A 23,863-nucleotide genomic window follows, 5' to 3' on the forward strand; every position below is an offset into this window, starting at 1 on the left:
ATATATATTATATATATGGTGTGTATATATATTGTATATATATGGTGTGTATATATATGGTATATATAGATGGTGTGTATATATGGTATATGTATGGTGTGTACATATATGGTATATATATGGTATATATGGTGTATATATATGGTGTATATATATGGTGTATATATGGTATATATGGTGTATATATATGGTGTATATATATGGTATGTATATATGGTATATATATGGTATGTATATATGGTGTATATATATGGTATGTGTATATATGGTGTATATATGGTATGTGTATATATGGTGTATATATGGTATGTATATATATGGTATATATATGGTATGTATATATATGGTATGTATATATATGGTGTATATATATGGTGTATATATATGGTATGTATATATATGGTGTATATATGGTGTGTATATATTTATGTGGTGTATATATATGGTATGTATATATATGTGGTGTATATATATATGGGATGTATATATATATGTGGTGTATATGTATATGTGGTGTATACATATATATGGGGTGTATATATATATATGTGGTGTATATATAATTACTTTATCAATGAAAATTAATAATGAATTTTTTTGAGCACTTACTATGTGCTAGGTACTATTCTAAGTGCTCTACATTTCACACACAATGTATCACATAAACCTCGAAAGCACAGGATGGAGTAAGCATCATTAGCATCTACCTTCCACAGGGGAGGGGAGTGAGGCACAAAGAAGTTGTGTGGCTTGCCTGAGGTCACACAGCAAGGACATGTGAAGCTAGGACTGGAATCTAGGCAGTTTCTGCCTCTGGGGCTCACACAATACCACTGCTTTTTACTGATTCACACCCAGATTACTATAATACACACTTCGAACCAATCTCCATTCCTAACCCCTTCCCCATAGTGCCATCTAAAACTCAAATCTGATCTTGCCACTTTCTGCTTGTATCCCTTCCACAGTTTCCTCTGGCCTGAAGAATAAATTTCAAGCCTTTGGTCATTGCATGCCACCAATCACTCCTACACCCCATTCCCCTATATATACCCACACTTCTATTGTATCCCAGGAATTGTGCTAACATTTCCAGGCAATACAAAATGTGGTTCCTATCATCAAGAACATTTGAATAAGTAGGCAAATGAAATGTATAAATGAAAAGTTAAATATTATAATTAGGCCCAAGATTAAAATTTTAAAAAGAGGTCACAAGGCAGTGTAATTTTTTGGTAGGGAATGACTCTCAAGGCAGACACTTAATATACACAGAATTGTCTCTCCAAAAATAATTTCTTCTCTTCTCAAGCTGGGCACTTGTGAATGATCAGTTCAATCCTGGTTTAGTTTGAAAGATACTTTAATATTCCTATATTGTTCCAGTTCAATACTTTTAGAAAATGAATAGGCTTGGTTCTGGTTCAAACTGGCTTACTAGCTGTTGCTGTTTTGAAAAATCCTTGGTTCAGTGCTCAGTTCAGTGGAAAAAAAAAAAAGATTAATTTAGGGCTCAGCTTGGTTCAAGGTTCGCAAATTAGAGCAGTTCCTTCCAGGGTGGTTCACACTTGAGCTCGTGCCCAGTTATGAATTCAGCTCGCGGGCCTGGTATTTGTGGCCTTTGCCCTCCACAGAGCCTTCGCAGCCCCTTTAGCCCTCACACGTTTATCATCATCTCCCTCCAACCAGGGTGGATATTTGGGGAGTTAGAGAGGCTCTTGCTGCTGCACAGCAGTACCTCCTGTCTAGCCTGGATTAGGGGTCCCTGGAGTCTCCTCTTTGGCTGAGGAGGGGCTACTAGAAGCAAACCCACCCAGTCCCTTGAAACCCTCCCTCCCTCACCCTGTTCAGGCCTGTGCCCACATCGTCTGGCCTCTGAGGCCTCCCTGATCATTCTTAGAATAGCCATCATCCTCCCCTTCCTGCCTCACATTCCCAGGTCATTTAATGCTTGTTCTTTGTAGCATTCACCAGCGATTGGCATGCTCTAGGTACTGGTTTTTCCTGTCTCTCCGACTAGATGTTAACTCCACAAGGTCAAAGAGTTTTGTCTCTTTTTCACTATCAAACCCTCCGTTGTGTAGAAGTGTCTGGAATACAGCAGATGACCATTAAGTATATGTTAAATATCGAATAAACCTCCTCGGTCTAAATCTACAGCTAATGGTTAAAGGATTCCGAGGACAAGCAGGATTTGACCTGAAAAAAAGAAAACTGGATTTCTTTAGATTATTAAGAATATCTCATTCTTAGTGGGTTTTTCCCTCATAATATCCCTTTCCATTTCTTTCTTTTCATCTCTCGCTATCTCCAAACTCTAGAGTGAAGCAAAGAAAAGTATATGTGCATTAATAGGCTGCATCCTGCCCCTCCAAAATTCTATTTCTCTCTCTCCTCTCCTTCCTTAAGGGAGATGAATTTCTCGGCTCTTCTCAACTAGTAGGGAAGACCTTTGTGTCCCCAGTGAGCCGGGCTTTGGCAGAAGAGAGTGGCTTGCTGACTGCAGGACAGAAAGCAGGTGAGCACAGGAGCAAGCACGGTGCCATATGCCAGGTGCCTGGGGACTACCTGGTGAGGATTCTGCTCACCATAAACTCTCTCTGGGGCCTCCCGGAGCTGATCCTCTGCCTGCAAGCTCCTGGGCCTGTGTCCAAAGGGAATCTAGGCTGAGCCTCCTCTCCTCTCTGAAGTAGCTTTTCAGCTGTCAGTAACTGACTAAATTGATCATAAATTTAATACAAATACATTTTTAATACAGAAAAGTAATTTTTGTACTAAAAATTAAAAATACAGCACTCCTAATATGGCATTTTTTAGGGCACTGCAGTGCATATATAAAAGGAAAATACGTAAAAAGAATTAGAATAAAGATTTGATCCACCCAGTATCAACACTCTTATTTAACTGATCATACAAATGTGTCTTGCCCCCTACTCTGGTCCCCACCCCAGCCATGCATACCCAAGGTTTTCCTTACCCGGTACCTGCAGCCACACTGATGAGTCAAAATGAAGTTCACAGAGTACTCTAAAGGCTCATCAAAAAGTCCTCCGGGAAAATTAAGAATATAGTCACACAGTCAAGAAAGTCCAGGAGGGAGCGGCCCGCAGGGAACCCTGAGCAGCCCCACGGCCTGCCGCCAGCCCCAGTCACAGTCACCAGAGCTAGGAGCAGCAAGTCCCTGGCCCAGGAGCCGCCAGCGGCCCCCACCGCCCTCGTCCCTGCCCTCGTCGCTGCCGGCACCAAGCCCAGCACCACGGACAGCGCCGGTGCCTGCCAATGGGGAAAAGGTCATTGCAAGGAAGGTTTTGGAGACAATAAAATATTTCAGTGTAAGAAACAGATATGGTTTCACCAAGAGGAATGATACCGAGGAAGATGCATTTGTGTACCAGACTGCTGTAAAGAAGAATAACCCCAGGAAGTACCTTCGCAGGGTAGGATATGGAATGACTGTGGAGTTCGATGTCATCTAAGGAGAGGAGGACCCTGGCAGCAAGTGTCACAGGCCCTGGTGGAATTCCAGGTCAAAGAGGTAAACGTGGAGCAGGCTGCAACCATGATAGACTCCGCGTCATAGGGGTCCTCAATAGTGAGAGAGAGAAAAAGAACAGGATGGGACAGTGGTCCCACAGGGTGCACACCTCACTACACTCAGATAACCTGCGGGCAATCACAGTATTCCCACCCTCCCTTGCAGGGAGAAGAAGTGGAGGTGCTGACAGCCAGGGCGCAGGGGCACAAGGTAAACCAGTGAGGCTGGATGTGGATGGGGCTAGAGACCACCGTTCCACAGGAGCTCTCCTTGCCAAAGATGACCGAGAGAGGACAGCAATGACATGGGTAAGGAAAACCAAGGCAATGAACCCAGGGTCAGCAGACACTTCAGCCTCGGGGCAGCCAGAACTTCAAGTACCGGCCCTGATGCTCAGAACACCCCAAACGACAAGATGGTAGAGACAAAAGCTGAGAATTCATCCACTCCTGAGGCTGAGCAGAATGTGGCTGAGTAAATGTGGGCTTACCATCTCCACCACCACTCCATTTAGTCATCCAACAGGAAGAAAAGGATATGAAATTCCAGCAATAAGAAATGAGCAAAATATTGGAGCTGAAGACCTTAAGTCCTTGCTTTTTACCCACTGACCAGATAACTAGAACTATTTGCAATATCTATGCAGCAAGGGTTTTTTTTGTTATTTTTACCTAAATATGCCTCTTTTTGATAATGACAGGCATGTTGTTTTTGAAAAGCCCAGTTTTTCTCAATACACTTTTAAAGGTTTTAAAATTGTTTTATATCTGGTCAAGTTGAGATGTTGAAGAACTTCATTTTTAATTTGGAGAAAAAGTTTACAACTTGATTTTTCCAAAAGGCAAGTACCTATTAACAAAGGTCTTAAATAATTGTCAGAAAGAAAGTAAGTCCAGGAGAAAGAAGTAAGCAAATTTGTCTACTTACCATTTAGTTTCCCCACTGGTCAATATGGAAGGCAAATAGGACCTAAAAATGGGCTGTTTTCTTTGAAAGCTATATACACTGTTTTTCTTTTACTATTTTACATTTGTCTTTGGCATTACAATTTCATTATGATATGTTGAGTTGTGGACTTTTTGATGTGACCTTCTTGAGATTAAATATGTTTCCTGAAACTGTTTAATTTCATTAGTTTTAGATAAGTACATTATCTCTTTAAATATTGCCTCTTTTCCAATATTCTCCCTTTTTCCTTCTGAAATTCTCATTAGATATCTGTAAACTTTCTCATTCTACCCTCTACGACTCTTATCCTCTCATTTTTCCATCTCTTTACCTCTCTGGATTGCATTATGTATACTTTCCTTAGATTTATTTCAGTTCACTAATCTTCTTTAAAGCTAGGTCTAATTGGCTGTTAAATCTGTTAAATATAATCATTAAATTTTGACTATTATAATTTTCATTTCTAAAATTTTAACTTGGTTCTTTGTCAACTCTGCTTAATCATTTAAAGCATCATATTCCTTTGTTATTTCCTAAGTTCCTTTGTTAATTACTTTAAGCATATTAAACCTAGTCGTAATCTGTGTCTATTAATACTGACACAGGAATGCTTTGGTTTATTATGCTTCGCTTCAATGCACTTTGCAGACATTGTATTTTTAAAAAAATAAATTGAAGACATGTGGCAACACTGCATCAAGCAAATCTATCAGCACCATTTTTTCCAACAGCATGTGCTCACTTCAGCTGTGTGTCACATTGTTGGTTATTCTCACTGTACTATAATCCAGTGAAATACAGTAAGAATAACCAAAATTTATTGCATTTATCATTACTATATCTGTTATGGTGATCTGTGATCAGTGATATATGCTGTTACTATTGTAATTGTTTTGGAGCACCACAAACCATACCCATATAAGATGGTGAACTTAATGAATGTTGTGTGTGTTCTGACTCCTCCACTGACCGGCCATTCCCCCATCTCTCTCCCTATCCTCAGGCCTCCGTATTCCCTGAGACACAATGATACTAAAATTAGGCCAATCAATAATGCTACAATGACCTCTAATTGATCAAATGAAAGGAAAAGTCACACATCTCCCACTTTAAATCAAAAGCTAAAAATGATTAAGCTTAGTAAGAAAGGCTTGTTGAAAGCCGAGTTAGGCTGAAAGTTAGGCCTTTGCACTAAAAAGTTAGCCAAGCTGTGAATGCAAAGGAAACGTTCTTGAAGAAAATTAAAACTGCCTTTCCAGTGAACATATCAATAAGAAAGTAAAACAGCCTTATTGCTGACATATAGAAAGTCTGAGTGGTTTTGATAGAAGATCAAACCAGCCACTACATTCCCTTAACCCAAAGCCTAATCCAGAGCAAGACTCTAACTCTCTTTAATTCTATGAAGGCTGAGGGAAGTAAGGAAACTACAGAAGAAAAGTTTAAAGCCAGCAGAAGCTGATTCATGAGGTTTAAGAAAGGAAGCCATCTGGATAACATAAATGTGCAAAGTGAAGCAGCAAGTGCTGATGTAGAAGTTGCAGCAAGTTATCCAGAAGATCTAGCTAAGACAGTAGAAGAAGGTGGCTACACTAAACAACAAATTTTCAGTGTAGGTGAAACAGCCTTCTACTGGAAGAAGATGCCATCTAGGACTTTCATAGCTAAAGAGGAGAAGTCAATGCCAGGATTTAAAGCTTCAAAGGACTTGCTGACTGTCTTGTTACGGGCTAATGCAGCTGCAGCTGGTAATTTTAAGTTAAAACCAATACACATTTTCCATTCTCAGAATCCTAGGGTCCTTCAGAATTATGCCAAATCTACTTTGTCTGTGTTCTATGAATGGAACAACAAAGCTTGGAAGGCAGCACATCTGTTTATAGCATGGTTTACTAAATATTTTAAGCCCACTGTTGATACTACTGCTCAGAAAACAAGATTCCTTTCAAAATATTACTGCTTATTGACAAGACACCTGGTCACCTGAAAGCTCCGATGGAGATGTACAAGGAGATTAATGTTCATACCTATTAACACAACATTCATTCTTCAGCCCATGGATCAAAGAGTAATTTCAACTTTTGAGTCTAATTATTTAAGAAATACTTCTCATAAGTCTATAGCTGTCAGCGATCCTTCTGATAAGTCTGGGGAAAGTAAATTGAACACCTTCTGGAAAGAATTCCCCATTCTAGATACCGTTAAAAATATTTATGATTCATGGGAGGAGGTCAAAATATCAACATTAACAGAAGCTTGAAGGAAGTTAATCCCAACGTTCACGGATGACTTTGAGGGTTCAAAATTTCAGTGAAGAAATAATAGCATATATGGTGGAAATAGTAAGGGAACTAGAATTAGAAGTGGGGCCTGAAGATGTGATTGAATTGCCACAATCTCATTCAAACTTGAATGGACGAGGAGTTACTTCCTATGGATAAGCAAAGAAAGTGGTTTACTGAGATGAAATCTACTCCTGCTGAGGAAGTTATAAGCATTGTTGAAATGACAATGAAGGCTTTAGAATATTACTTAGACTTAGTTGATAAAGCAGCAGCAGGGATTTTAGAGGATTGACTTCAATTTTGAAAGAAGTCTTAATCTGGATAAAATGCTATAAAACAGTATTGCTTGCTATAGAGAAATCTTTTGTTGAAGAAGAGTCAGTCGAAGTGGCAAACTTCATTTTTGTCTTATTTTAAGAAATTGTCACAACTACCCTAACTGTCAGCAACCACTATCCTGACTGGTCAGCAGTCAACAACATTGGGGCATGACAGTTCACTAGCAAAAAGACTCACAGATGGCTCAGATGATCATTAGCAATTTTTAGCAATGAAGCTTTTTAAAATTAAGGTATGCATATTGTGTTTTTAGACACAATGCTTAGACTACAGATTGTGTAAACAAAAATTTTATATGCACTGGGAAACCAAAAATTTTATGCGATTTGCTTAATTTCAACATTTGCTTTCTTGCAGGGGTCTGGAATTGAACCTGCAATGTCTCCAAGGTATGCCTGTATCTGAAATCACTGTCTTTTCAGGCTCTCCACTCTCAGTACATTGTTTCCATAAGTGGTTTCACAATTTTGCCCCCAAAATATGAGCTTATTTCCCCCCACTTCTGACATTATCTGTGAGACTTCTCTGAGGTCTTGGATACAAGTGAGTTCCTCCAGAGAGGATTTGTTTCCTCTTGCCAGGTGCCTCTGGCACAACCAACCTGATCTTAATACTCGGTTTTCTATCTGAGGTTTTCCAGACCATCTAAACAGTGTGAGCTCAGGCTACAAAATATGTCAGAGCATATAAACTGTGTGAGGGTGTGTGAATTCTTATAAAAAAATTTTAAATTCTTATAGGAGAATTTTTGTCTTCCACTCAGAATCAAGGATTGAGACAAGCAATTTTCCTTGTCATCCCCTGAGGCTTATTCCTACTTTATTCTTACCCTGAAGGTGAAGTTATTTGGGGTTTTAACTTAACATGGATTGGGATAGTGGGAGTCTCCAATTATAGTTCCCATTTTGGATGGACCAATTGGATTTCCCATCTGAGGCTTGTCCATCTGTCTCCCAGGGCTGTATGAACTAATGGCCAAGTTCACCTAATCTGGCAAATGCCTGCATGGGGTCACAACATCTCTCTGATGCCCACTGTGGCCTATTAGGTTCTTTACTTTTTGCTAACCCATCAATGCCTTTGAAAACATATTTAAATGATTTAGTCAGCATTTTAAACTTATTTTAAGCAAGAAAGTCATTATCAGGATTTCTAGTCTGCTAAACAGCTGGATACAAAGGACACAGAATTCTCTTTATCAGGCAGCTCCAGGGATATGTTAACATCTTGCAATGGCCATAGGCATGCTCATTAGGACACTGGCCCTTGGTGCCAGCCACATGCCTGTAACTAGCGCAACACATCAGTGATCATGAGTGAAGGTGATACTACACTAAAAAGTAGACTTAGCTTTAGAGAGTTGCCTAAGGAACTGAAGATGGGTCATTAACCCAGGCATGATCCAGGATCTGTGTTTTGAACTCAGTTCCTTGGGGGGTTTAAATGTATGGGTGGAGTGGAGACATTCCCATCAAGGTCAAGAAAAACTCCTATACTTTGATCCACCAACTAACAGAAGAAAAGTGACATACTATCTGGATTCCTGGGATAGCATATTTCTAGCCACATCCAATTTGAGTATTTTGCAGTATCCTCTATCTAAAGTACCCAGGAATATTGTCATTTTTTTTTTCAGTAGGACCTGCTCCAGGAAGCAGGTCTCCAGATGCCACAAACTTTCTTGAGGCTTGAACCCTAGGCCCTGGCTGAGAATGCAGTTCTGGATTTCTCAGCATGCATTTTGGAGATTTTGTGATGTCCCATAGGTGAACAAACTGAAAAGCAACTGTGTCCTGGACTAAAACAGCTCCAGCAAGGGCTAAGGTTAGATATTCTTTTGAGAGACAAGACCAGCCTGTTACCAGGCTCTGGTATAACACCAAAAGACTGACATTAGCCATATAACTCTGAGACCAGAACGGCCAATCACGGCCTGAATGATAGAGAGAGTCTTTGTCTTTCACAACATGGAAGGCATACAAAAGCACTCCATCATTACATGGAAGTGAAGGCAACACACAGGGCTGCCCAGCCTGCCCAACATTCGTGCCATGCACCCACTAGAGCTGGATGAAGCAAGATGGATTGGGCATAAGTGTGGGCCAGAAGTCATGGCATTCCATGGGTGAGAGGTGACCTTGTACCTTGGCTGTTCCAACTGTCCCATTCACATTACTTGCCCTAAACATTCAGTGCTGATCGCTCTGTCATAACAATGACAACAACAACAACAATAGTAGTTGAACCATCCTGTATGCTACTATATGTCTAGTACTGTTCTGAGCACATTTAACCTTCATTACAACCCTATATGGTGGTATTATTAGGTCTCTCATTTTATAGATAAGAAAACTGACTCACAAAGGGCTTAAGAAACTTGCTGAAGGTTATACAGTTAGTACGTGGCAGAGTTCATATCAGAACTCAGGCAATCTGACTCTCAGGTCCGTGCACTCCATTGCTACACTATATTGCCGTGCACAGTGCAGGGATATTATTGTGGTACTTAACATTGAGTGGAAGATAACTCTGTAGGTCAGTTTAAATAGTCACTAAGTACTTACACTGTAAGAATTTCTTTTTATAGAACACATGGGTAAGGTTCAATTTATTAATACAAGGTAAAGCATTGGTGGAGAAACAGACATTGTTATAAACTATTTTGGCTTTATCTGATTTGCAAACTACTACTAATAAGGAATCTAGAGTAAGAAAATATAGGTTCACTGGCACCCAAAAGATGTCAACAGTTTGGTATCAAAATATTTGTGTTTCCAAAGATTTTGTGAGGGAATGTAAATTAATGCCTAGTGTAGGAGTCTCCAAAGTTGGCTGCCACAATTCCTCCCCTCCAGGACATCCACATCCCAACCTAGAGCTTGTTTCCCCTTCTCTTGAATCTGAACTGCTCGTCTACTTGCTTTGATCCACGTAATGTGGTAGAAGTGATGCCCCCAGTAGCCACCATGTACCTGTGCCAGCCCAGCTCGAGCTCCAGGCCTTTTACTATCTCTCACTCGAGAAAACTCCATGACTTCTACAAAAAAAGGATGAACAATTCTGGATTTGGGGGAGGAAAAGTCATCTCACTAAAGGAGGCATTTAGGGGCACCTAACAGAGAAACATGAGTGTAAAAATCTGTGAACACTGGGACAAAAATGAATGAATAAAAAATCCTCAGGTCCATCAGGCTGAAAAGGGAAAATGTCCTAAAACAGGAAGTGAATTCCCATGACACAGAGAAAAAGAAACAAGTCAAATACTAAGGTCTGGATCTAATCAGTTAATTGTTTGTCTACAAAGAGAGACAGACAGGCAGGCAAAGGAGCTGAGCATGGAACCACTCTTGGGACAGTGGCACCAGTCAATGCAGAGCCATTATTTAGGGGACGTCAACAATGTTGAGAGAAGGACTTGCAAGTGATGGTCCAGATGGTCCAGTCTACAGAGATGTTCAGCTCCCGTCTGCTGTGGCCTTATTGCTGTGAGTTAAAATCATGGGTTTAAATAAGGTACTCTTCTTTGACTTAGATTCTGAATTATAGCTTTAATCTTCAAGGAAGTATTTCCTGACAAAATCAGGAGGCGGCCTGGGAGGGCATGCTGAGGCTGGAGCATTGCTGTGAAATTCATCTTCTTCTCCAAGGTTGAGCAGTGGCATTAAGGAACTGCCTCCAAGATCACCTGATTTTCATTTTAGCGCTTCCTTTCAACTTTGCCCCATTGCAAAGTCCCATTTCAACCATTTTCTGTACATCCTAACTCAGTGGCTCTTTTCAAACAAAATATTTGACTTGATAATGACTGTAAATGAAGGATAATTTTCCATGGGAGATATTCAATCAAAATGCAATGAGACAAGTCAAAGTTATATTACTTTTAACAAAAAAAATCAATTTCTACTGCCACCAGATTTTTTAAATTGATGCTCTGCTTCAAAAGCTTCAACCTGTTGTTAAATGTGAGTCTAACAAATGCTGACTTGAAATTGTCAAGGGCATATCTAAATTTGTTTTTATTTCAATGGCATCTGCACTATCATTATTTTCCAATATTATTCTCAAAAAAAGCATAGAATCACAATTTATCCTCTAACACAGGGGTCCCCAACCCCCAGGCCGCAGACTGATAGCGGTCTGCAAACCCTATTGTGAACTGTGCAGGTGAGGAATCTAGGCTGCGTGTGCTGCTTATGAAACTCTAATGTCTGATGATCTGAGGTGGAACAATTTCACGCTGAAACCATCCCGGCCCCACCCTGTTCCATGGAAAAATTGTCTTCCATGAAACCGCTCCCTGGTGTCAAAAATGTTGTGGACTTCCACTCTAACAGGTGAAAAACTGAACTCTTCATTGCGGGGTTGAGGGGGCGGGGTGGGCCAGTAAGCCCAGCACTTTGCCTCCCCATCATCTTGCCTCTTTGATAGACTATTAAATAAAGAATTAACAAGAAAGTTGTTGTATGCTAGCAATCTATAAAGAAATTCAGGTAAAGTTTAAAGTGAAATGACTTACCTAGAGGGAACTGCAGACAACAATTCTCTGGCTTACAGAATTCAGGGCCATGGGCCCCATATCAACCTCTCTCCTTCTCCATCTTTAATGTTTCATGGCATAAAGTGAGGAAAACCAGAACAGAGGGGAGGTTAGGGAACCAAGACAGAAATTATGGCCAAACGGAAAGAGCTTTGGTGTTAGAGATGGACACACCTGGGTTCTGCTGTTTATCATCTGTGTGTACTTATTCAACATCTCTAAGCCTCAGTTCTCTTTTTGGAAAAATAATACCTATTTGTAGAGTTGCTTTGAGAGGTAAACACTTTATTGAAAATGGTCACGTTCAGTAGATGGAGCTGCCATTATTATGATAATAATGACTAACATCGAGACTGCAGTACTTTGTTTACTCTCAAATATCTATAGAATTAGAACCTCTTTATTCTCCAGGTACTGCCAACATTCTCCACAGTTTCTCCCTTCCTCCCTCCACTCCCTAACACTTCCTACCCTGCAATATCTATGTTTATTTTCTCACTAAAGATCACAATGACTTTGAACAAAGTCAATAGAAAGCACATATTTCAAAACACACACTTATATTTAGTGGCCTGATCAGTATTGGCTCAAGTTAAAAGCTCCTTATAACATTTCTGGAGGGCAATTTAGTGAACTACATCAAAAACCTTTAAACATATATACCACTTGACAGGGGTATGCTATTAGATTGTGCAAAAATTATTAATATTTTAAGGAATTTATGATAAAAAATATTAATGGATACACACAACAATTAAGTTATAAGACTGATTTCACAGTTTTTCTTACTAACTATGGTGCCATATTCTTTACTGTATCAACTGGGACACTTTTGAGATGAAAAGAAAATGCTACTAATCATTAAACCAGGGCATAACAGGTTTAATGATTCGTAGTTATACATACGTGCACCGTTAACCAATAGTGCAAAATGGAAAAAATCTAAGTGTCCAGCAGGGAGGATTTATAAAATAAAGACTGTGTAACCTTTTTAAAAAAAGATATTAAAAGAGAAATTTCAGTCATATGAAAATATACCTGGTATATTAGTTGAAAAAAATCAGGTTACAAACTAATATGCACAGTATGGTCCTATTAAAAGCACATACACACCTGTATGCACAGACACTCCCCATAATATTGAAGGCCAGATGACATAAGGTAAACAGTGGTTATTCCTTTGTAATGAGAATAAGGGCCATTTTTATTCATCTAAGTTTTCTAATATTTCTATAATAAACATGCATTACAACTGCAACTTCAAAAAAGTATTTATAATTTCTTACAGAGTCACATATTGTTCTATAAAAATCTTGTCTCAAAATGTAACCTGTTCTCCAAAGCCTAAGGAAAATTTTCTAAGTATCTGAGTCTTTCAGGGCTGAAATATGTATGCAATGTGTTAAACAAAGCTCAACTTCATGTCAGCACTTGCAATCATTTGCTCACAAATATCAGTAACAAAAATTCTTTCTGACATAAGTGACAGAATAATGACCTTAAAATTGCATCCCATTCCAATCCCAGATCCTGGCCTTTGAAAATGTCCCCAAATGTTTCTTTTACCTCCTGGTATAGCAAACACTAAAAAGACACTTCTCAATACTCAAATGGGTGGTTATCTTTGTAGACCAATCCATGCCAAGGTGAAACCAGTCTATTTCGTTATCCTCCTTTTCCATTTTCAGCAGAATTCTCTCAACTGTGGAAACATAGATTTGGAATTACAAATCTACTACTGCCACCACTCTGGGAATCTTGAGCACCCACACGAATACATTTGTAAACCTCTGGTCCCTGTGAAATGCCTAAAGTAAAGAAATAAGCTCACACCTCTGAGGCTGCTTCCAGCTTAGACGAATAAGATGCCACACTAAAAAGGTAAGGGCATTGTGTTCACTTGACCAGGTTGGAAATTAAATTTCTAATGAAAAAGGATAAAAAAATTTTAAACGGTGTTTTTCAGTAAAGAAAGCCTCATAGCTCCCTAATTTTTACAACCAATCCTGTAGATATTCAACCCCAGATTGAAGGATTCAGTGAACGAACTCTTGAGAGACCCACATTTGAAAATGTGCAACTCGCCCTTAATTTGAAAAGTTAGGGATAAACCATTGAGCAAGGCCAACTAAGAAGTTGAAGGTCAAACACATAGAAACATGAGAGAAAACGCAAAACAAACAAAAAAGAGCTTCCAACAGCTCTTAGCACACAGTATAATTAGACCAGCTCCAGCACAATTGGCCACAACCTGCAGTCAGAATTAATCCAAAACCAAATTCCTTATCTCCCCACATAAGTCACTATTTCTGGGAAAGCCTCCATCATTTTCTCGTTAGCATTGGTTGGGAACCTCCAAGCCATCTCTGACACTCTCCTTCAATCGAGTTTCCTGCAGGTGCCAAATCCTACTAATTCTATCTTGAGAACTCCTCTTCCTTCCTCCTGTCCCTGCCCTAGTTACATCTCATCAAGCCTAGGGCAACAGCCTCTAAACTGATTTCCCACTTTCTCTCTCTTTCAACCCCAATACAATTCATACCATGCCGCTGTATCTATATTCTTATTATTATTATTATTATTATTATGGTTTTGAAAGCCCACATAATAAAAAATTTACCATCTTAACCATTTTTAAGTTTACAATTCAGTAGTGTTATGTACATTCACACTGTTGTGAAACAGAGCTCCAGAAATTTTTCTTCTTGTAAATCTGAAACTCTTTACCCACTGAACAACAATTTGCCATTTCCTCCTCCTCCTAGTCCCTGGCAACCACCATCCTACTTTCTGTTTCTATGAATTTTTCAACTTTAGATACCTCATATAAGTCAAATCATATAGTATTTATCTTTTCGTGATTGACTTATTTCACTTAGCATAATGCCTTTAAGGTTCATCCACATTATAGTATCTGATGGTATTTCCTTCCATTTTAAGACTGAATAATATTCCACTACATGTATATACCATCTGTTGATGGACATTTGGGTTGCTTCCATCTCTTGGCTATGGCAAACGGTGTTTTCCACAGTGGCTGTACCATTTTACATTCCTGCCAACAGTGCCCAAGGGTTCTCTTGGCTATGGCAAATGGTGCTGTTATGAATGTGGGTCTACAAATATTTCTTTGAGACCTGGCTTTCAACTTTTTTGGATATATATCCAGAAGTGGGATTGCTAGATAATACAGTAATTTTATTTTTAATTTTGAGAAGAATCTCCATACTGTTTTCCACAGTGGCTGTACCATTTTACATTCCTGCCAACAGTGCCCAAGGGTTCCAATTTCTCCATATGCTCTCCAACACTTGCTATTTTCTGGTTTTTTGATAGTAGCCATCCTAACAGGTATGAGGTGGTATCACATTGTGGTTTGGATTTGAATTTTTCTGATAGTGAGCATTACATCTAGATTCTTCTTTCCTGTTTCTGATCAAACCCCTTCCCTGCTGAGAGGCTGTGTACTGAAAAATGTACAGACCCACTTAAGGATCTTTATAACCACACCATCTATTTTATTTCGTACTGTCTCATTCCACAAATCCTCCATACCAGCCCAATTAAATGCTTCATCATCCTCCAAGTAGGTCCCATGCTTTCTTTTCCTTCTGCAAATATTTACAGCTCAAATACCACCTCCCCTGAGAGGAGTGCTTTGTTTTCACAGCCAGAAGTCTACCTTCTTTCAGCACTTGGTGCTTGCTCTTACCATATGCGTCACATTTTCCTCTTCTATACCACTTAATTCGCAGGTCTCATCTCACTACGGAACAAAAAGTTCCTTAAGGCCATAGACTAAGTCCTGTTCAATCGTCTATCCTCCGCAGTGCCTGGAATACCATGGGCCTTTAATAAATAGTCATTAAATAAAGGGTTCAACACTTTAATGTGTAATCAGTTGATTAAGCCCATCAAAATGCCTGCAATTTTAAATCAGCAGCACTGCTGTCCTTTTTGTGTGCTGGGAAGGGGGAGAAGTGGGGAAAGAAGGTTTTGGTTTTTGTGCTTTAGTCGTCCAAACTCATCTTAATTCCCTTGAACACATTATTGAACTTCCAACTTGAAAAAAAAAAAGCTTTGAATGCCAAGTAGAGCTCACATCTAGTAACTGAACAGCTGGCTATTGTATTTACCCTCCTAGTGGCTACAAGCTGACATTTAAATACTCCTCTTCCCTTTCCAAATATTAACCATGTGCAGCTGGTCACTTGGGTTCTGAAACAACATTTGATGGAGCACATTTCAAATACAATTCTGGAAAAATATTCAATTACTTCATTTTCATTTTACTCACTAAGTGGTAGCTTCCCTCCCAAGTTCAATTAAACTCACTTGAAATTAGAATTCACAAGAATACATTTAATTTAGATTTACTGGAAGATGTCAGACACCAGTTAATTAGCCTTAAAGCAGCACAGCCATGAGGTCCCTCCTGACTGAGCTTTCTGTCTTTGACATGTAGCTTTTCTTGTTAGGTAGTATTGATTGGGAAGCTCATCCAGTATCTGGGGCCAACCAATGGTTATACAACATTCTGACAAATAAATTAGATGTACATTTTAAATTACTTGTGTGCAACCTATGGAGATCATTAGCTTGGGTCTAACAATGATCTGTGTTCTGTGGCCTGAAAATTCTCATTCATTTGAATCAATGGATTATTTTGCCAGATAATTCAACAAACATTTACCAAGAACCTATCCTGTGCCCGGCACTATTCTGGACACTTTATTTATTCAGCAATTCTTTATTAATCCCTTCTATGCCAAGTCACATAAGACATAACTCCTCCCCTCAAGGAATCTAGAAAATGTTTCAGACTTTTTCTTTGCTGCCTGTGGAAACGCAGTCAGTGTTCAGCAGTTTGTGGTTTTTAAAGAGTCATTGTAATGCCAAGTCTCAATTAATTCCAGATTTTCTAGAACAGCCAGATTTCAAATAGTTGGTGATTATGTGTGGGACAGTGTCTCAATTATTAATATGATTCATGTAAAGGGGATAGAATAAAATGCCTCAAATTCTTTGTAGGTTATGGTATTGATTTTAAATTAGTAAATTTCTAGGATTAACTCTGTTTAGTAAGCAATGGTATTAAATATATTTCCAAAGACTAAGTTCACTAATCAGTGTTTACTATGTAGCCATTATGTGATCAATTCTTTGTGAGACAAAGGAGGAAGATGAAAAGAGAAAGGCAATTTATATTCATTAATTACCAACTTTGTAATATACTTAATATTTCCTTTTGCATCAGGGGTCTGTAACATGCCACAGAGTAAATAATTTAGGTTTTAAAGGCCATATGGTCTCTGTTGAAACTACAGAAAAACAGCCCACAATGACACATAAGTGAATGGATGTGGCCATGTTTCAATAACTTATTACAAAATGAGTTGGCGGGTGGATTTGGCTCTTTGATTGAGACAGAGCCTTGGCTCTTTTTTTTTAGACAAGGTCTTGCTCTGTGGCCCAGGCTGGAGTGCATTGGCACATTCACAGCTCACTGCAGCCTCGACCTCATGGACTCAAGTGAGCCTCTCACCTCAGCCTCCCGAGTAGCTGGGACCACAGGCATGCGCTACCATGCCCAGCTGATATTTCCTCTTTTGTAGAGATGGGATATCACTATGTTGCTCAGGCTGGCCCTGTTGTATGCTGTCTCCCACCCCTGTCCTCCACGCCTCTGAATGCTCCACCTGAGAAGCCCTTCCTTGTGTCCTCATCTATGTATCTTCTACTCGTCCTTCAAAGTCCTGTTCAGGTGCCTCCTCTTCCTCTTCTGACTCAAGTTTAAGAAATCTGATAAATAGCAACTAGTTTTTCTACAGCACATACAATTTTTCAAAATATTTACTCTCTTACAACATTCTTTTAAAATAATCACTGCAGCAATTATTATTCCCACTGGGTCCATGTAAAAACAGATGGGATAGCATCTCGAGAATCATGGATGGTTAGTGTCAGAGGCAGAAGAGCAGGCAGAGGGGGACCATAGCCCACCACAGCCAGAGGCAAATACTGTGGGGCCTTGAATCTCACTTCCCCAGAGGCTGCCTGGAGAGGCCATCAGCAACAACTGGGAAGGGTAGGATGGAGTGTCTACACAGAGGAGTGCCTCTGTGGGAAGGAATTGGCAGAGCCAACCTTTCCCTTCCTTCCCACAAATGACTGTTCTAAGGAATAACAGCCTGTCCTACAGAGCCGAGAAATGGACTCCTTTACATTTGTCTTTGTCTGTGATACTGTGGCCAGCTTGATAAAGCATCATATGCTTTTCCTCCATCCCTACCTCACTTCCTTTTCCCGCCATGTTATCAGTGCCCTGGGAACATATCTTTACATATCTTTCTATCTTTTTTTTTTTTTTTTTGAGATGGAGTCTTTCTCTGTTACCCAGGCTGGAGTGCAGTGGCATGATCTCAGCTCACTGAAACCTCCACCTCCTGGGTTCAAGTGATTCTCCTGCCTCAGCCTCCTGAGTAGCTGGGATTACAGGCACCCACCACCATGCCCAGCTAATTTTTGTATTTTTAGTGGAGACAGGGTTTCACCATGTTGCCCAGGCTGGTCTTGAACTCCTGACCTCAAGTAATCCACCCACCTTGGCCTCCCAAAGTGCTAGGATTACAGGCGTGAGCCACCGTGCCCGGCCTGGGAATATATCTTTCAATATACATGAAGAAATACATTTTGCCTCAGGTTTTGTTTTCTAGGGACTTTGAACCAGAAACACTGGAACCAGGACATCCTCGGTATAAGATTTTAGAGTTGGAATACTGACTGTTGGGATACAATTCACCTTTGGTCTTTTATAAATGACATGACACTACTAGGCCCGAGTTAAAGGACTTTGTCTTCCTTCAGTATCCATGAATGTGGCAAGGTAAGGTGTTGGCTTGAAACTAGAGTGTAATCTCAGACTCTTCACAGTTCTTGATACCCATTTGTCTAAAAAGAGAAAAAAAAAAGAATCCCTCTGCTGGTGATAAGTGGCATGTGGTGACATCACAATTAGTCAAGCTTTCACCTGCAGTTGATTGAGATGAGGTGCAGGTAAAGTGCAAGACACTGGAAGGTCAAATGACTGCATCATTTGATTGGCAGAAGATAATGACAACTATGAGGATGGGAGTGTGAAATGGCTATTTGTGAAAGCATTTGAGGTCTTGCAAAAAGAAAATGAAACCAAGCCAGCTAATTGCTGGCTTCAGGCATATTCTAAAAGTGCAAAGATTCTGTATACATAGAAAAAGAGACTCGTGTCTCCTGCAGCTTCAGGGCCAACTGCACTGAAAATCAGACCCAGATCATGACTTTTCCATGTGGTAAATTTTCAAAGTAGGTCAAATGTGCAGCCTCGACCTGTCTCGTATGTCACAATCAGAGCCCTAACGAGTAAGGGTGGGACTACGAAACCTGGTGTGGGGGTATTCGTGTAGTTAAGCTGGAGAATCTTGAACCCTCTGGGCCAGCCAAAGAAGCTTCTCCCCATTGCCAGAGGAAAACAGTTCCCCCACCTCCCTCAATCAACTTGTCGAAAGATCATGTACTGATATTATTGGAAATAGGTGCATGGCAGAATGGTACTTATTCTTCCCAAGATCTGCCCCCAACTACCCCTCATGACCTCCAGACCAATAGCCAGTGCCAGCATGCATGCACAGTGATATACAGCCCCTATTCTATGAAGTAGTAGACTATATACTAGATGAACTGTAGAACTTTGCTAACACATATTAGCAGTGTTCATGAACAAGCATGCAGGAGTGACTCTTGAGGGTGAAGAGACTACTCAGCAAAGGAAAGGGACAGATGGGGATGGTGATTGACATGAGAACATTAACCTGAGACTTGGGATTCAATTAGCTGATAAGGATACCTGGAACCATACCTGATACCATACTGGGAGGGCTCCTTGAACCATGAGCAGAATGATGGCCTACAGTAAATGGGGTGAAGATATTGAAACTTCCTCAGCATAGCTCTGAAGAAGGGGTCAGAAGGCACAGAGGGATGGAACTGTTAGAGTGGATTTACTCTGTAAAACCTGAGACCCCATCACATGATAAATTCTCTGAGAGGACTCAAAGGGCACTTCCTTCAACAAGGCAATAAGAAATGTACTGATCAAGGGGGCACAAGAATCATTGAGATTCTTTATGGCGGCTGTCCACTGCAGGCAGGAATTGCCATGAATATGCTGCCATGGAACCGACATCCTTAATCTAAAGGCAATAATGGGTTCCCAAAATGGCAAAGGCCAGGAAGCAGCCCTTAACATCGTTAGCATAATGTGCAGCAAGGCTGGAGTAGCAACTGGGCTGCCTCGATCAATAGAAATGTATGGTGATGGTGTTTCAAGGGGCAAGATAGATGGGCAGTTGACTAGGGTGTTGCTTGATTTGTATAATCAAAAATAAACACACACACACAAACACTCCACGCATGCATGCACAAGCTGGTGAGCTGAAGTTTGTCATCAGTTTCCACAGCAGAAAATCACAGTCCCCTCACCCAGTTTCCAGACGTAAGTCAGCTCACAGACCCAAAGCTCCATATCCAAAGCATATATTAGCCACGTCCTACAGTCCCTTCCAGGTACCATCTATTACTTCCTAGAACAGGGCTTGTGCACCCCTGCTCAAGCTGTGCTAAGTCCTGGCACTGTTTATTGGTCTAGAGGCCATGAGAGGTAGTAGACAGCATACTGAAGAAAAGATTAGGTTTCCTTGAGGAAGAATTGTGTAACACCAGTGCAGAGATATGCAGAAAATATGCCTCTAATTATCACCCCAAAGAAAACATTTGCTAGGTAACTTCGCCTTTGAGAAAAGAGAAAACCCAGAAATTTCATTAACTGTTAAATAGAGGGTCTGAGCTGACACTAATACCAAAGGACCTCAAAAACTCACCATGCTCCTCTGACTGAAGTGAGGACACACTGATGTCATGTCATAGTGCTTTAGCCTGAGTCACATGTGCCTGTCCACTGACCCACACTGGATTATTTCCCAGTCACTAAGTGTGTAGTTGGTATAGAGATACTTAGTAACTAGCAAGACCCTCACGTTTCTTCCCTGACTGTGGAGGAAGAGCCGTTATGGTAATAAAGGCTAAATGCAGCCCCCTGAAACTACCCCTCTTTTCTGCCTGGATAAATTGGATGCAATACTGCATTCCTGTAACAACTGAAGAGATTAGTGCCACAACCAAAAATCTGAAAGAGGCAGAGATAGTGGTCTACATCAGGTCTCTCAATTCATCTGTGGCCTCTGCAGAAACCAGATGGAGCATAGCAGATGGCCATAAGCTACCGTACAATTAGCCAAGTGGTGGTCGCAATGCTAACTGATAAGTTAGATAAAATAACATACTTCCTGAAGCAGATTAGCATGGACTCTGGTACTGAATATATTGCTACTGAGTTGATAAATGCTTTTTTTTTTCAATATCCATTAGTGATGGCATCAAAGTACTGTAGTCTTTCCATGGCAAGGACTACAGTACACCTTCAACATAATAGCTTTAGGGCTATGTTAATTTTCTTGTCATAATCTAGTCCTCAAGGAACTTGATTGCCTTGACATTCTGCAGAACATCACATGGGTCCATTATCTTGATGTTATAATAATTGCATGGGGGAGCAGGAAGTGGCTTAGATACTTTACTAAGAGAACACATACATGGTGGAAGGTGGGAGATAAATGCCACAAATACTTAGGACCTGCCAAATCAGTGACATTTTTAGAGCTTCCAGTGACTTGGAGCATGCTGGGACACTGCTCTAAAGGAGAAATCCTTGCTCCTAGAACACCTGCTACTACAAAAGAAGAACAGCACTCATTGAAATTCATTGAATTTTAAGGCAGTGTTTACCACACTTTGGGAAACTGCTCAAATTTATTTACCCGGTGATTCAGGAAGATACCAGGGGAACAGAGAACTCTGTAGCAGGTTCAGGCAGTGGCACAAGCTGCCCAGCTACTTGACCTGTATGTTGCAGCAAATCTGGTGGTGCAGGGGGGTTCACGGTGGATAAGGATGCTGGGCAAGCTCAAATATGAGACTCTCAGGGCAGACCTAGAGAGTTCTTAATCAAGGCCACGTCCTCTACTTGAAAAAATAGCTCCCTTGTGTTACTGAGTTCTAGCTGAAACTAACATTTGACCTTGAAACACTAGACTGTATGACCTCCATTACAAGCTAAGTAATACTATATCCACCAAGTCATAAGGCCAAGTGCGTGTAGTCACAATCCATTATATGATTAAAGTGGTATATTTGGTACTAGACTCAAGCAGATGCAGAGAGTATGAGTTGCGTGAAAAAGTAAGTTCATGGTCAGGTCACTACCATGTCACTTACCTCTGTAGTATCAACACCATTTTTTTCATTCCATATATGTGGGTTTCCATTCCCTATGACCAACGGATGGAGGAGAATGGACCTGGGCCTGGTTCACAGGTGAGTTGCAGGAAATGTTGGCATTGAAGATGGACTGTGGCTGAACTATAGCCCCACTCAAGAGTGGCCTCCCAGGAAGCAAAGCTTCTGGCAGACACTCAGTCATCCACTTTGTATTCAGGGAAACATGGCCTGTGTTGCAGATATCAACTTCTGGGAGTGGCAAGTGGATTTGCTGATAGGTCAGGAGCTGGATGGAATACACCTGGAAGGCCAGCAGCAAGGAGGCCTGGAGGGACCTACAGAAGGGCTCACAAACCTTGAAAATCTTTGTATCTCACATGAATTTCCACGGCAGAGAATCTACTCCAGATAAAGTTCTCAGGAGCCAAGTTAGACAAGATGATGTTAATGAATGTCAGCTGGCATCTCTCTTCCACTCCCTACTACTTGCCCAGGAATGGAGGCTGTGCATGGACCAAACATCATGGGCTCCTGCTCACCAGTGCTGATCTATCTGTTATCATTGCTGAATGCCCAATTTGTCAACATCACAGACTGATGTTGAGTCCTCAATATGGCACCATTCCTTGAGAAGACCAACCTGGTGGCAGGTGGATTATATTGAGCCCCTTCCACATGGGAAAGAACATTGGTCTATCCCTGCTGAAGTTGATACACATTGCAGACATGGGTATTCTGCCTGGCTTGCAGAGCTTTTGTTGGAAATCCTGAGCAAAGGCTTATAAAATGCCTGATCTACTGAAAGTTAACCAAAAACACTGTCTCACACCAAGCGACCCATTTTATTGCAAAGGAAGTACGACAATGACCTGGGGCTAACTAATCTTTGCCATCCCCAGAGTCAATCTGACTGACAGAATGGCATGGCAGCCTATTGAAAGTTCAGTTAAGGCAACAACTTATGGGGAAGAAAAAAAAAAAAAAAACTCCTTGCTGGGCTGGGCCCTACCTTTCAAGATGTGGTGTAGGTGATAAACCAGTGGCTGACATGTGACACTGTGTTCCCAACAGCTACAATAAACTGACCCAGGAACCAAGTGATGGAAGTAGGAGAGGTCATTCTAACCACCACCCCTATGAAATATTTGTGGAGGCTGTGCATCCTATCCCCACATACTTTGACTCTACCAGGTTCCTAGAGAGGTTGCACCGACTAGTGGATACAGTAAAGCTTCCACTGAGCTTGAAGCTCTATCTACCATGTGGCCACTTTAGGCACTCATGCCAGTAGAACAGGTCTATATCCTCATGGACTAGAGCTTTATCAATGAGTATGAGGAGACAGGCAGGTGCCAACAAATAAATTGTTCTCTCTTCCTCTAACTGGATGGACTATTCTCATCTCATTTCCTGGTCACATCTCATGTGACCAGAAAACTGGCTATATTTTCTTGTGAGGCTGTGGCTAGCTTGCAACAGACACCCTTGCTTCTACTTTGCCTACTTCCCTGGCCTCACTTTCTTTGCCCCACACTCCCACTGCCCTGGGATTGCAGTGCTCAATAAAGCATTAGCATGTAAGGAAATCCTGCTAGGCAAGATATCCACATGGGTACTGATTTGCCAAGGGTCAGTGGATAGAAAGTGGATTCTAAGCCAAGGTTATGCCCAAAGGATGAGGCATAGATTGATTCCCACACACAGAGGTTGCAAACAGGACCACACAAATTGCCCAAGAATCCACAGGAGAGAAACTAGTCCCCTGCTGCCTTGGTTACAGAAACAGTGTCAGGTGGGGGTTGGGAGGTCACAGGCTGGCCCATCATTTAAGACCCTGGCCAAATGCAG

Source organism: Pan paniscus, chromosome 13 (genome assembly GCF_029289425.2).
Source record: "Pan paniscus chromosome 13, NHGRI_mPanPan1-v2.0_pri, whole genome shotgun sequence".
Lineage (NCBI taxonomy): Eukaryota > Metazoa > Chordata > Mammalia > Primates > Hominidae > Pan > Pan paniscus.